The sequence below is a fragment of the Lotus japonicus genome, chromosome 3 (genome assembly GCF_012489685.1).
Source record: "Lotus japonicus ecotype B-129 chromosome 3, LjGifu_v1.2".
Classification (NCBI taxonomy): Eukaryota; Viridiplantae; Streptophyta; class Magnoliopsida; order Fabales; family Fabaceae; genus Lotus; species Lotus japonicus.
The window spans coordinates 25,289,206-25,304,291 of NC_080043.1; the positions used below are offsets into that span (position 1 = coordinate 25,289,206).

Sequence of the window (15,086 nt, forward strand, 5' to 3'; positions counted from 1 at the left end):
TTGAACCTGTAACCTCTGTTGCTCAAGAAACTACTCCCCATGATGTTATGACGGTGGTTTGATTAACTAATCTTTTATTTCAAATCCATTAATTTTAGTTTTTCTGAATCATGTTCTAACCGAATTATTTTCAGGTTAAGGAAGACCAAGTTCAACAAACTATTGAAGCTGTAATTCCTAACAATGAATCAGAATGTGTGAATTTGAGTCCTGCAACTGTCTAAGTTGATACTATATCCCCTATTTGCAAGAACCCTGAACTGGTGCTTTGATTGATTATTGTTTGTAATTCTTGATGGTATTTCATTTAAAAATTACAGAACTGTTAATTCTGATTTTTGATATTTTCCAGACTGATGTTAGTGAGGTTGGTGTGAATCTTAAGCAAAAAACAGTGGCTAGAAGGAAGGTTAATTCTCGAGTGCTTATGTTAAGTTTATTAATTTTATTTTATCTCATCTATATGTTATGATTAGTTTTTTCTTTTTTTTAGGAGAAGGTTTGTGATGTTGTTGACAATATTGAAGCTGCACTTCCTGACAATGAATTATCTCAACTCCCCCTTCAGGCTGGAAACAATGATTCTCCTCCATCCAAGCGTCCTATGCCTGTTGATGTTGATCCCCTTGCAAATGGTGTTGGAAACAAGAAGCCGTTGAAGATTGTTAAGCATGAGAAGATGTGAAAGATCAAGATGTTTTTTGGAGTTGTTTTTTGTCTTTTGGTGTTTTAGTGGGGACTTTGACCCATGAGTTTTCCTTTTAAGAACTTTGGTTATTTTTTTTCTTTTGTTGAATTATGTTTGGATTTGCTCATTGTGCTGAGCTTGATGGTTGTAATGACATTGCTATGATTTTTGCTTTCATCATTTTGGATCATAGCTAATTTTAATTTTTATGTTTTCCATCATCTCTATTTTCCAATTTGTTATGAGTTATCTATTAAAATGGGTTAAATTTTACCTTTCATAAAATAAAATGGGTTCATTCAATTGGTCTGTGGGTAAACTGGTTTCTTTATGACAGCATGAATATTTCAAAAATACATTAATTTTTAACGAATTGAAAAATAAATAATTATTTATCTATTTGAATGGAAATTTAGATAATAGAAAACCTTTTCTTTTCTAAATAGTTTTGAAAGCTTGCGAACTGTCAAGGGTGTTATTTATCCAACATTTCAGGATGCTTGCGATGCCATGGGTCTAATGGAAGATGAGAGGGAGTATATTGATGGATTTGCTCATGTAAGTGAATTTGGTTCAGGCATCTATATGAGAGATTTATTTGTTATATTTCTATCTACAAACCAAATGAACAAGCCAAGAGAAGTATGGGATAAAACATGGAGATTTTTAAGCGATGGTATTTTATACCACAGGAGAAAGTCTCTTAATATGCCAGGTATTTTTTATGAATTACTGAACTTATTAATTGCTGTCAATGATCTACTCTAATCTAATTATAAATTTGCAGATCTCCAAATCAGTGATTCAGATTTGATGAATTTATGCCTAATAGAAATAGAGAAGCTCTTGCAATCGAATGGAAGGTCCCTTAAAGAATGGCCAAGCTTGCCTTATCCCAAATTTTCAGAAACATTCAGATTTGAAAACAAATTTGTTGCAGATGAACTTAATTATGATAAGGATGAAATGGAGAAAACGCATGAACAATTTGTTAGTTGTCTGACTTCTGAACAGAAGGAAGCTTACACGAAGGTAAATTTTAGCCTATCTATAAAAGTGATTCTAAGTCTGTATGTTTTTTATTTTTCTGTGTATTGAGATTTCAAATTTATTTCCTTTCTTCACAGATTTTGAATGCTGTGGAGTCAAACAATGGGGGGTTTTTTTTTCTTATATGGATTTGGGGGATCTGGTAAGACGTTTGTATGGAATACCCTTTCTGCTGCCATGCAATCTAAAGGGAAAATTGTCCTAAATGTTGCTTCTAGCGGGATTGCTTCATTATTATTGCCTGGAGGAAGAACAGCTCACTCAAGGTTTTCTATCCCTATTTCAATCCATGAATTATCAACCTGTAATGTTCGGCAAGGTTCTCAAAAAGCTGAATTACTTCAAAAAGCAAGCCTTATAATTTGGGATGAAGCTCCAATGATGAACAAGCACTATTTTGAAGCTCTGGACAGAACTTTAAATGACATTATGAAAACTGAAGCAACTTTTGGCCATCCAAAATCATTTGGAGGGAAAGTTGTAGTTTAGGGGGAGACTTCCGGCAAATTCTTCCGGTAATCTCGAAAGGTAGTAGATTTGATATTGTTTCATCTGCGGTTAATTCATCTTATCTATGGGAGCATTGCAGAGTATTAAAGCTAACAATCAACATGAGGTTACAACAAGCTGCATCTTCATCTTCTGCAACGGAAATCAAGGAATTTGCAGATTGGATTCTTCAAGTAGGGGATGGAACAGTGAAAACAATTGATGATGATGATTCAATTATTGAGATTCCCCGTGATCTCTTGGTGAAAGATTGTGATAATCCTTTACTTGAATTGGTCAACTTTGCATACCTCAATATTGTTGCTAATTTGGAAAACTCAAAATATTTTCAACAAAGAGCACTACTTGCACCTACTCTAGAAAGTGTAGAAGAGGTCAACAACTATATGCTATCTATGATTCTTGGAGAAGAGACTGAATATCTGAGTTATGATACTCCATGTAGATCAGATGAAGATTCAGATATAGATGCAGAATGGTTCACTTCTGAATTTTTGAATGATGTTAAATGCTCTGGTATTCCAAACCATCGAATTATACTCAAAGTTGGGGTCCCTATTATGCTCATGCGTAATTTAGATCAGGCTTCTGGTTTGTGTAACGGCACTAGATTGATTGTTACAGATTTGACTCCTTATATAATTGTAGCTACCGCACTATCAGGTCTTAAATAAGGAAAACCTGTTTATATTCCTAGAATGAGCTTGACTCCTTCCGACACTGGCCTCCCTTTTAAATTCCAACGACGACAATTCCCAATAACTGTTTGTTTTGCCATGACTATCAACAAGAGTCAAGGACAATCTTTGTCGCATGTTGGATTATATCTTCCACGTCCGGTGTTCACGCATGGTCAATTATATGTAGCAGTATCAAGAGTTAAATCCAGAAAAGGGTTGAAGATACTCATTGTTGATGACAAAGGAGTAGTTTCAAATAGCACTCGAAATGTGGTCTATGAAGAAGTATTCCAAAACATATGATTGGTTAGTTATAAACTATTTACCCTTGAAAATTTAGAATTCTTTTCAAATGTTTTCATTATGATTGAAAGTTATAAATAAAGTCTTTAAAAGAAGTTGAATAAGAAAAACAGAAAATCATTACTAACTCATTCTCCTACTTTTGCAGGTCCCTTGGAGTTCAATTATAGAAAGGAAGATATGGCAGTCCAAGGATGCATTAACTAATAGGGATATCTATGTATTTTTTTGTGCCTTTATTGATTTTAGAAGAGATTCTATTCAAAAGATATTGAATTTGAGTTCAAATTATTCGTAAGTTTAATGAATTTCGTATTCGTATTTGGACTTCAATGGATTGTTGTCTTTTTAATTTGTTAATGTACAAAGTTCATAATCTTTTTCGCCATGCAGCGCACGGGCAAAAGCACTAGTGTAAATGACAACAACATCTTTCAAATTCCACCAGTCTCATATAAAACTAGTGTCGTAACCCGTGCGTTGCACGGAAAATTTTATGTTATAATATTTTAATAAATAAATAAGATATTCGTGTATAAGTCATCTGTGTAAAGACATATGAAGAGAAAAATAAAATAAATAATTGTAATTGTATTGTGTACATCAAACATTTCCAAAAACTTTCTTAAACACTACATTTACAGTACCGGTCTGTTGTTTGCCGCCTCATCTAGTATGCAAAGTTTAAGACCCTTTCTTGAGCGTATTCTAGAGAGAGTTGTATATAACTGATCATGACTGAAGGCGGGCCTCGGAAGGAAGAGCACAACCTGAGATAGTGTTTGTCCTTTACTTTTGTTTATGGTCATCGCAAAACATACTGAAATTGGAAACTGTCTTCTTATGAATTTAATTGGAAAATTGGAATCAGAAGGAACCAATTTTATTCTTAAAATGTGCACTTTGTCATTAGCATTTGTTCCCGTGATAACAGTTGCACCAATAACACGTTCACCAAGGTCATCCACAATTAACCTGGTTCCATTGCATAAACCTGTTGTATGGTCTATATTTCTCAAAAGCATGATTGGAGTACCAACTTTCAATAATAGTTTGTGGTTTGAGATTCCTGAACTTTCAGTTTCGTTCAAAATTTTGTGGTAAACCACTCACCTTAGATTTTAGAATCTTCAACAGATTGCAAGACAGAGTTAGAGCTCAGATATTCATGTTCTGGTGCAGCTATCATGCCAAGCATGTAAGTGTTTATCATTTCAGCAGCCTCCAGTGTAAGGAGTCAATATTGCTCTATCTTGAAAGACTTGCAGGTCTTTCATTTTGTGTGGAAGGTCAGGATATGCATATTTAATCAATTGATTAATGAGTCATGACTAATTGGGATGAGCAGATCTGGCTGGATTTGAACAACATACTCTCTAGCTCCGAAATCAGGATTATCGTAATTTTCAATTTTAAGAATCCAATATGCGAATTTTTTGATTTCTTTAGCTTCATCGGTCGTCTCAGCTGCGGTTAGCTACATGTTCTTAGACAATATGACCCACTTTGTAATGCTTCCACATTGATGAAGAGTTTACAGTAGCTTCTACAACTTCTTGTCTGCTTTCTCTAGTTATTACAGGTAGTATTTGTCTAAAATCACTTCCAAGTATTACTACTTTTCCTCCAAAAGGTTTATGTACGTTGTCTTCATTTTTCAACCTCATTAAATCTCAGACTATTACATTTAGAGCTTCGAAACAAAAAAATTCAACATTGGAGCTTCATCCCATATAATAAGGCTTGTTTCAAGAAGAAGCTTTGCTCGTAGACTTCTCTGCTTTATATTATATGTTGAGGTCTCTATAGGATCTGATGGAATGCAAAATTTAGAATTGAATGAGATCTTCTGCCTCCAAGTAAGAGTAATGATGCTATGCCACTGGAAGCAACATTAAGTACAATTAGTCCTCTTGATCTAAGTGACGTGGATAAAGTGTCCAAACAAAAGTATTTCTGGTTCCAGCATAGCGATATAAAAAGTAGAAGCCTCTTGAGTTTGACAACACATATGTGGCAACCCTCACATATACAGACTTTTGCTCAAGTGAAAGCATACAAAGCAACTCTTCATATTGTATCTTTAATACATATTTGTTATAGTTTAGTTCATCGACAATAAATCTATTGTCAAATTGTAGGACTTCAACATATTCTGAAGATGGCAAAGATGGGCAATCATTTAATGACCTACCATTTCTTTGGAGAAACTTTTCAATTTCAATGATACATAAATTTTTCAAATCAGCATCTACGATTTGTAGTCATGCAGACGAGAAGGAAGATTGACTAATGATTTCTAACTGTTGTAAGATCAAGGTTTGATCAGTGGTTGCATCTCTATGTTTTGATGATTACAATTAAGGTTTGTGATGATGAACAATTGTGGTACCCTAACGTTTGTCTTTTTAAGTTGTGACAAACAGGTTCTGAATCTGACCCAAGCCTATTCGTTCAGAAGAAGAAGAACCAAGGGTTACTAAAAAGAGAGCTCATTATCCTACCATGTTCGTTCTGAACAGTGGCAAATACTTCAGAAGTTCTGAAGATGGAAGCTCTCAAGAAGATCTGAAGAACTCAAGTCAGAAGTTCTGAAGACCAGATGTTCCAGTGGAACGGTCCAGAAGCAGAAGACTCAAGTTCTGAAGACTTGCAAGAAGTTGGTTCTGAAGATCCAAGCTATTCTAGCTCTGACGATCAGAAGTTCTGAGGAACTTGTTCAGAAGCAGAAGTTGCATGGTCAGAAGACTCCAAGCTTCAATCTGATGATGATCAGAAGCTTCACCTACATTCATCTGAAGCTCCTTGATCTCAAGTCAACCGGTGAGAGGACTGGTCATTATCACAGTACAACGTCGTACAAATCTCAGTCTGTCCGCCACCTACCTTGTACAGCCTAGCAGTCTGATATTACAGAATTGTCACTCCAACGGATAAAACCCTAGCAACGGCTACATCACAAGTCTTGGAGTATATAAAGGCTGAAGAAAGAAGAAAGAGGCCAAGAAACTTTGCTGAAAATATTCAACATATACGAACCATTCTCTTAGCATTATTTCTTCACTGTTCTTAAACTTCTGAGTTTACTATTCGCTTGTTAGAAGCACTCTTTGTAAACCCGAAACCTTTTACATCATATTGTAAAGTTCATCAAGAGACCAAGGTTGGTCGGATCTTGAGAGGACTGAATCAAGGCTGATTCAGTATTTAGCTAGTCTTAAGAGGATCGATAGATCAGCTTCTTAAGAGGATACTAGTGAGAAAATCAGTGTATTGTTAGTCACTTAGCAGGTTGCAAAGTGCAGTTGTAACACTCATTGATTTTAGTGGATTGCCTTCATCAGAAGAAGGAAGTGAAGGTGTGAAAAACGACTAGAAGGGGGGGGTTGAATAGCGTTTTCAATATAAAAACTTTCCCCTTAAGATTTAAAGTAAATCTTTTCGGTTTCTCTACGATAGATGGTGCAGCGGATAAAGATAGAGAGAAGAGAGATGCACACAAGTATTTTATCCTGGTTCACTTGATAAATCCCTCAAGCTAATCCAGTCCACCCGTTAAGGTGATTTCTTCCTTCTTAGAATGAAGGCAATCCACTAATCAGATAATTGATACAACTGCACTTGAAACCTACAAGTGACTAACAATACACTGACTTAGCTCACACTAAGATTCACTCTCTTAGTCTTCTCTAGGATCCGATCAACCTTGATCTCCTAAAGGAATCACCACTAAGATTCACTCTCTTAGTCTTCTTAAGGATACTGACCTACCCGGTCCCTTAAGGAAAATCAAACAACTGTTTGAGGTTGGTGTTTACAAAGGTTTGCTTCTAAATAAGCTGAGTGCAAACTAAATAAGAACAGATGAAGAAAGTAGAAGCTTGAATCTTTTCTTGTATTGCAGCTCTTGATCTCTCTCTCTTAGCTTTCTTCTTTTTCTTCAGCCTTTTATAGTCCAAGGTGCAAAGGATATTTCTGTTGAGAGAATATGACCGTTGGAGGGCATTTCTGGAACTTCCAGAACCTGCTGTGGCTGAACCTTGGTAGGTAGGCTTTTCAGAATAGTACACTGCTCTTGTACTTCTTGATAGAGACATTTGCCTTTAACCAATGACTTCTGATCAGAGGAATACTTCGTGTTGGAACTTGTGAAGCTTGGTGATCAGAGTCAGAGGGATGCTTGGATCCTCTGACCTTCGTAACTTCTGCTTCTGGACCTTCAGAGCTTCTGGACCTTCAGAGCCTCTGGTCCCTCAGAGCTTCTGGTCTTCAGATCTTCTGATCCTCAGATCTTCTGATCCTCTGATCTTCTGATCCTCTGATCTTCAGATCTTCTGATCTTCAGATCCTCTGATCTTTAGATCTTCTGATCTTCAGAACTTCTGACGAATATATCTTCTGGTGTCAGAATCAGAACCTGTTTGTCAAAACACTCAAGACAAACATTAGAGTATCATAGTTGTTCATCCACAAATAAATACTTGTTATCATCAAAACATAGAGTTGTACCACATGACCAAATCTTGATCTTACAATCTCCCCCTTTTTGATGATGACAAAACCATGTATTTTGATGAACAACTCTAAACAAATAAACTGAATACACTCAGAGTATAAGGTATCAGAGTTAAAACTTATCCTGATGTGTATAGTTTTTCTTGCTCCTTCTGAATCCAAGACTCGTGCTTGATTCTGAGCTAAGCTCCCCCTGAATCTAATACTTAATATCAACGTTAGTAATATCTAGATTCTGAGCTAAATAATATAGGAGTTGTCAAGATACTATCAGTTCTCCCCCTTTTTGTCATAAGCAAAAAGAATGAAGGTGGGAAAAAAATAGTAAGAGCATAAGATGAAATACTCCCCCTCAGAAGGAATACCAAGGGATACTTGGCTTCTGATTAGCATATCTTCTGATGAGAGCAGAAGTGTGGTTCTGGTGACATCTCCGTTCTGGACAAAATTTCATCTTCAGATACTTCAGAATGAGAAGCTAGGAACCTACTCTTCTTCTGATGACGCAAGTCAGAAGTTGTAGTAGCATCTTCTGATGTTGTTGCTTCTGGTTCGACAAGTTCTGAGTCTTTGTTTCTTTCTGAAACGGTCATGCTCATCTCTGCAAGCTTTTTCAGCTAGCTTTGACTTGACCAAATCTTACTCTACTGATGCCTCCAAGATCAACTTCACCTTCAGGTTCAAGTTTTGGATCTTGGGACATATGCCTTTCTCCCGTCATGTGTTGCCTGCATCCACTGTCCAGGTTCCATGGTTGGAGTTTCGATGGACCTATTGAAGATATCTGCAACATATATAATCTTATCCCTAGGTACCCACTTTCTGGGTCCTTTCTTGTTAGTTAGCCCAGAAGTTCTGACAACTTTGGGTCATTCAACAGGATAATATAAAGGAATTTGAGCATGATATTTTGACATTGAGAAAGTTCCTTTCTTAAGAGATGATGGAGCAACTTCAGAAGGTTTAGAATGACCAATGTCATATATTCCATTTCTGCTTACGCCATAGATCATTAAAGCCATTAAGCTTCTGTCTACGCTTTTAGCCAGGAATCTTTGAAAAGATTTTTCATACTTAGATTCATTTCTACAATCAGAGGCATCACAGGCAACAATTTCTTCTAACTTAGCAATCTGGTTCTTAAGCACAGAGTTAGAATTGATCAAGGCATGATTATCATTTTTCAAATCAGAATTAATTTTCTCATGTTCGGAAGGAGTCTTGGAAACAGCAGATAAGTCCTTTTTCAGCTTCTTATGCTTAGACAATAAGGAGTTATACTTATCCATGATATCAGACAATGCATGTTTCAGTTCAGAGGTAGAGAAAGAAGCGAATACCTCATTTTCATCGTCTGAGGTAGGATCTCCTTCTGATGCTGAGTCAGAGTCAACAACATCCTTTGACTCTGCTCCTTTGTCTTTGATAATAGCCATGAGTCCTTGAACTTCACCATCAGAGTCAACATCCTCTGACTCTGATTCATCAAAAGTCACCATCAGACTCTTCTTGGTCTTGAAGTGCTTCTTTGGCCTTTTGTCCTTTGATGAACCTTTGTATTTGCTCTGCCTGTGCTTCCAGATGCAGTTGAGCTTTCTGGATATCAGAGTCAGCTCATCTTCATCAGAATCTTCAGAGGCTTCTTCAGATTCTTCTCCTTCTGCTTGGAGAGCCTTAGCCTTTTCAGATTTGGATTTCATGGCTATAGACTTCTTCTTCTGATCCTGATGTTCAGCACGCTTTAGTTCATGACACTTCAGTATGCTTATGAGTTCTTCCAAACTCATCTGCTCAACATCTCTAGTTAGCTCCAAGGAAGTTATCAAAGGCATCCAGCTTTCAGGAAGACTTCTAAGGATCCTCATGACATGATCCACAGTGGTGTAGCTATTGCTGAGGGGTCTTATTCCAGCAATAATCAACTGGAATCTGGAAAACATATCCTCAATGGATTCGTCAGGTTCCATTTGGAAGGATTCATATTTATGGATCAAAGACAGTGCCTTTGATTCTTTCACTTTCTTGTTTCCTTCATGAGACATCTTCAAGGATTCAAAGATGCCCTTGGCGGAATCACGATCAGTAATTTTCTCATATTCTTCATATGAAATGGCACTTTGCAGAATAGCTCTTGATCGGTGATGATCTCTGAATTCCTTCTTTTGATCTTCACTCATCTTCTTCCTTGGGATCTTTACACCATGTACATCAACAGGAGGGGTGTAGCCATCAACAACAAAATCCCAAAGATCAGGATCAAAGCCAAGAAAGAAGCTTTTGATTCTGTCTTTCCAGAAATCAAATCTCTGACCATCAAAGATAGGTGGTCTTGCACTGTATTGATATTTGCTTGTAGTAGTGGTGGAATCCATGAGTTTTTCACACTGGCCCGGATCTACTGAACACTGTTAAGTGTGGTAATCAGAACTTGCGCTCTGATACCAATTGAAGGTGTGAAAAACGACTAGAAGGGGGGGTTGAATAGCGTTTTCAATATAAAAACTTTCCCCTTAAGATTTAAAGTAAATCTTTTCGGTTTCTCTACGATAGATGGTGCAGCGGATAAAGATAGAGAGAAGAGAGATGCACACAAGTATTTTATCCTGGTTCACTTGATAAATCCCTCAAGCTAATCCAGTCCACCCGTTAAGGTGATTTCTTCCTTCTTAGAATGAAGGCAATCCACTAATCAGATAATTGTTACAACTGCACTTGAAACCTACAAGTGACTAACAATACACTGACTTAGCTCACACTAAGATTCACTCTCTTAGTCTTCTCTAGGATCCGATCAACCTTGATCTCCTAAAGGAATCACCACTAAGATTCACTCTCTTAGTCTTCTTAAGGATACTGACCTACCCGGTCCCTTAAGGAAAATCAAACAACTGTTTGAGGTTGGTGTTTACAAAGGTTTGCTTCTAAATAAGCTGAGTGTAAACTAAATAAGAACAGATGAAGAAAGTAGAAGCTTGAATCTTTTCTTGTATTGCAGCTCTTGATCTCTCTCTCTTAGCTTTCTTCTTTTTCTTCAGCCTTTTATAGTCCAAGGTGCAAAGGATATTTCTGTTGAGAGAATATGACCGTTGGAGGGCATTTCTGGAACTTCCAGAACCTGCTGTGGCTGAACCTTGGTAGGTAGGCTTTTCAGAATATTACACTGCTCTTGTACTTCTTGATAGAGACATTTGCCTTTAACCAATGACTTCTGATCAGAGGAATACTTCGTGTTGGAACTTGTGAAGCTTGGTGATCAGAGTCAGAGGGATGCTTGGATCCTCTGACCTTCGTAACTTCTGCTTCTGGACCTTCAGAGCTTCTGGACCTTCAGAGCCTCTGGTCCCTCAGAGCTTCTGGTCTTCAGATCTTCTGATCCTCTGATCTTCTGATCCTCTGATCCTCAGATCCTCTGATCTTCAGATCTTCTGATCTTCAGATCCTCTGATCTTTAGATCTTCTGATCTTCAGAACTTCTGACGAATATATCTTCTGGTGTCAGAATCAGAACCTGTTTGTCAAAACACTCAAGACAAACATTAGAGTATCATAGTTGTTCATCCACAAATAAATACTTGTTATCATCAAAACATAGAGTTGTACCACATGACCAAATCTTGATCTTACAGGAAGAAATCACCTTCACAGGTGGACTGGATTAGCTTGAGCTTTTATCTCAAGTGAACCAGGATAAAATACTCGTGTGCTTTACTTCCTATCTTTCAGCACTTAGTTTTTATCTTTGAGTTTTGAAAAAGCAGAAAAAGTATATCCAAGATTCAAAAACTCTATTCAAACCCCCCTTTTCTAGTGTTTTTCGCACCTTCAATTGGCATCAGAGCTCCGGTTCTGATTTTAACACCTAACAGTGTTCAGTGATCCAGAACCTTGTGTGAAAAACAAGCAATGGCCCAAGCCAATACTTCCGCTGACAACAATAACAACAACAATCAACTCAGAGCACCAATCTTTGATGGTGAAAAGTTTGAGTACTGGAAAGATAGAATAGAATGTTATTTCCTTGGCACTGACCCAGATCTCTGGGATATGGTCATTGAAGGCTATACTGATCCAGTAGATGCTTCAGGAGTGAAGATCCCTCGTTCTGAAATGACTGACGCTCAGAAGAAGCGTTTCAAGGATCATCACAAGGCGAAGTCCATGCTATTCAGCTCAATATCATATATTGAGTATGAGAAGATCTCTGACAAAGAAACTGCTAAATCCATCTTTGACTCCTTGGTCATGACGCATGAAGGAAATGAAGAGGTCAAGGAAACCAAGGCTCTTGCTCTCATACAACAATATGAGCAGTTTAAGATGGAATCTGGTGAAACCATTGAGGAGATGTACTCGAGGTTTCAAACTCTGATTGCTGGAATCAGAGTGTTAAACAAGGGCTACTCTACTGGTGATCATGTCAAGAAGATTATCAGAAGTTTGCCTAAAGAGTGGAGAGCTTTTGTCACTGCCCTGAAACTCTCCAGAAATCTGAACTCTTTGAAGTTAGAAGAGCTTGTGAGTCATCTCAGGAGCCATGAGATTGAACTCAAAGGAGACAAGCCTCAGAAGAAAGACAAGTCTATTGCTCTTAAGTCAAAGTCTGACAAAGCAAAAGCTTATCAGGCAGAAGAAGAGAACTCATCTGAAGAGCTATCAGATGCATCTGATGATGAAGAGCTGTCTCTCTTCACAAAGAGGCTAAGCAAACTTTGGAAGAACAGACATAGCAAGGGAAAATGACCAAAGAGAAGCTCAGGAAAATATGAATCTTCATCTGGTCAGAAGAAATCATCTGGAAAGGAAGTCACTTGCTTCGAGTGCAAGGAATCTGGGCACTACAAGAGTGACTGTCCCAAGCTTAAGAAGGACAAGAGACCTAGAAAAGTCTTCAAGAAGAAAGCCCTCATAACCTTTGATGCAACTGATTCTAAAGAAGCTGAGTCAGAAGAAGATGAAGCTGTGGAGGCTCTAATGGCTACCACTAGCAGAGGTGCTGAAGCTTCAGAAGATGATTCAGACTCTGAAAATGATGATGAGGTATTCTCTGACTTTTCTCTATCTGAGCTAAGAACTGCTTTATCTGAAATAATGAAGAAACATGATATTTTGCTAAATAAGCATAAAGAGCTTAAGAAGAAATATGCTGCTAAAACCAGTTCTTCAGAAGTTCATGAGAAGTCAGTCTCTGAACTCATGGATGAAAACTATATTCTTATTAATGACAATGCTGTTCTTCATGCTAAAAATGATGTGCTAGAAGATCAACTTGCATCATCTGATGTTAAGTATGAAACAAAATATGAGAAAGCGTTTCAAAAGTTCCTTGCAAAGGGCATAGACAGAAGTCTTATGGCTTCAATGATCTATGGCATGAGCAGAAATGGGAACAGTGGTCTTGGCTACTTTCAATCCATGAAAGATGAGTCAACTGAGTCCAAACGCGAACCCTTGCATAAACATTTCGTTCCCGCTGGCACTGTCATTCCAGAAAAGGCTACACCAAAGATGGTGAAATCAAAAGGGAAATTTAAACTTGATATGTCTAAATATTATACTCAAGTTCCTCTGCATTATCCTCCTGTTGCACCCAAAGTTCCAAGAACTTTTGGGAAAACTAACAAGAAAGGACCCAAGATGTGGGTACCTAAAGCAAAAATTATTCCTGTTGCAGACATCTTATGCAACTCAGTTAAGACACCTGTCATGGTACCTGGACAGTGGATGCTCGCGACACATGACGGGCACAAGGTCTATATTCCAAAAACTGACACCGCTTAAGTCAGGAGGAGACGTTGGATTTGGAGGAAACCAGAAGGGAAAAATTATTGGAAAAGGTTCCATAGGAGATGGAAAAACTCTAGTTATCAATGATGTACTTCTGGTGGAAGGATTATTTCACAACTTGCTCTCCATAAGCCAAATTGCTGACAAAGGTTACGATGTGATGCAAAGCTGTTAGTCAAACAGATGGATCCGTTTTATTTTCTGGGAAGAGAAAAAATGATATTTACAAGATCAGATCCTCTGAACTGCTATCTCAGAAGGTCAAGTGTCTCATGTCAGTTAATGATGAGCAATGGATCTGGCACAGACGCCTAGGACATGCAAGTCTCAGAAAAATTTCTCAACTTAGCAAGCTAAATCTCGTCAGAGGATTGCCTCATCTGAAGTATTCATCAGAGGCTCTATGTGAAGCTTGTCAGAAGGGTAAATTCACCAAGAAGCCTTTTAAAGCAAAGAATGTAGTATCTACAACAAGGCCCCTTGAGCTACTTCACATTGATCTCTTTGGACCAGTGAAAACTGAATCCATTGGAGGAAAGAAGTATGGGTTAGTCATTGTAGATGATTATAGCAGGTGGACATGGGTAAAGTTCCTAAGGCACAAAGATGAAACACATACTGTGTTTACCAACTTCATTACCCAAGTTCAGAAGAAGTTTCAATCTTCCGTGATTACTGTCAGAAGTGACCATGGTGGAGAATTTGAGAACAAAGCTTTTGAAGATTTATTCAACTCTCAAGGAATCTCTCACAACTTCTCTTGTCCTCGCACTCCTCAACAAAATGGAGTAGTTGAAAGAAAGAATAGAACTCTTCAGGAGATGGCACGCACCATGATGCAAGAATCAAGTATGGCCAAACACTTCTGGGCAGAAGCAATCAACACTGCTTGCTACATCCAGAACAGAATCTCCATTAGACCAATTCTGGAGAAAACTCCTTATGAGCTATGCAAAGGAAGACAACCTGACATCTTACTTCCATCCATTCGGAAGTACTTGCTTCATGCTCAACACTAAGGAGCAATTGGGTAAATTCGATTCTAAAGCTTTAAAATGTTATTTTCTTGGTTATTCTGAAAGATCCAAAGGTTTTAGAATTTATAATATTATTCATCAAACTGTTGAGGAATCCATCCAGATTAGATTTGATGATAAGCTTGGCTCAGAAAAGTCAAAGCTGTTTGAAAGATTTGCAGATTTAAGCATTGACTGTTCAGAAGCAAATCAACCAATAAAAAGCCCAGAGGATGTTGCTCCAGAGGCTGAAGCATCTGAAGATTTTCCAACAACTTCTGATCCTCTTCAGAAGAAGAAAAGAATAGTTGCTTCTCATCCAGAAGAACTGATCATTGGCAACAAAGATGCTCCCGTCAGAACTAGGTCTATGCTCAAACCTTCAGAAGAGACTTTTCTGAGTCTGAAGGGATTTGTGTCTCTCATTGAGCCAAAATCAGTTGATGAAGCTCTTGAAGACAAAGGCTGGATTCAAGCAATGCAAGAAGAGCTAGATCAGTTCACCAAGAATGATGTATGGACCTTAATGCCTAAACCTAA

General features: G+C 37.7%; 1 pseudogene; it reads left to right on the forward strand.

Moving 5' to 3' along the window:
* Positions 1 to 1,198: 1,198 nt before the first annotated feature.
* LOC130743828 (uncharacterized) lies at positions 1,199 to 3,231 on the forward strand (annotated as a pseudogene).
* The last annotated feature ends 11,855 nt before the right edge of the window (positions 3,232 to 15,086 follow it).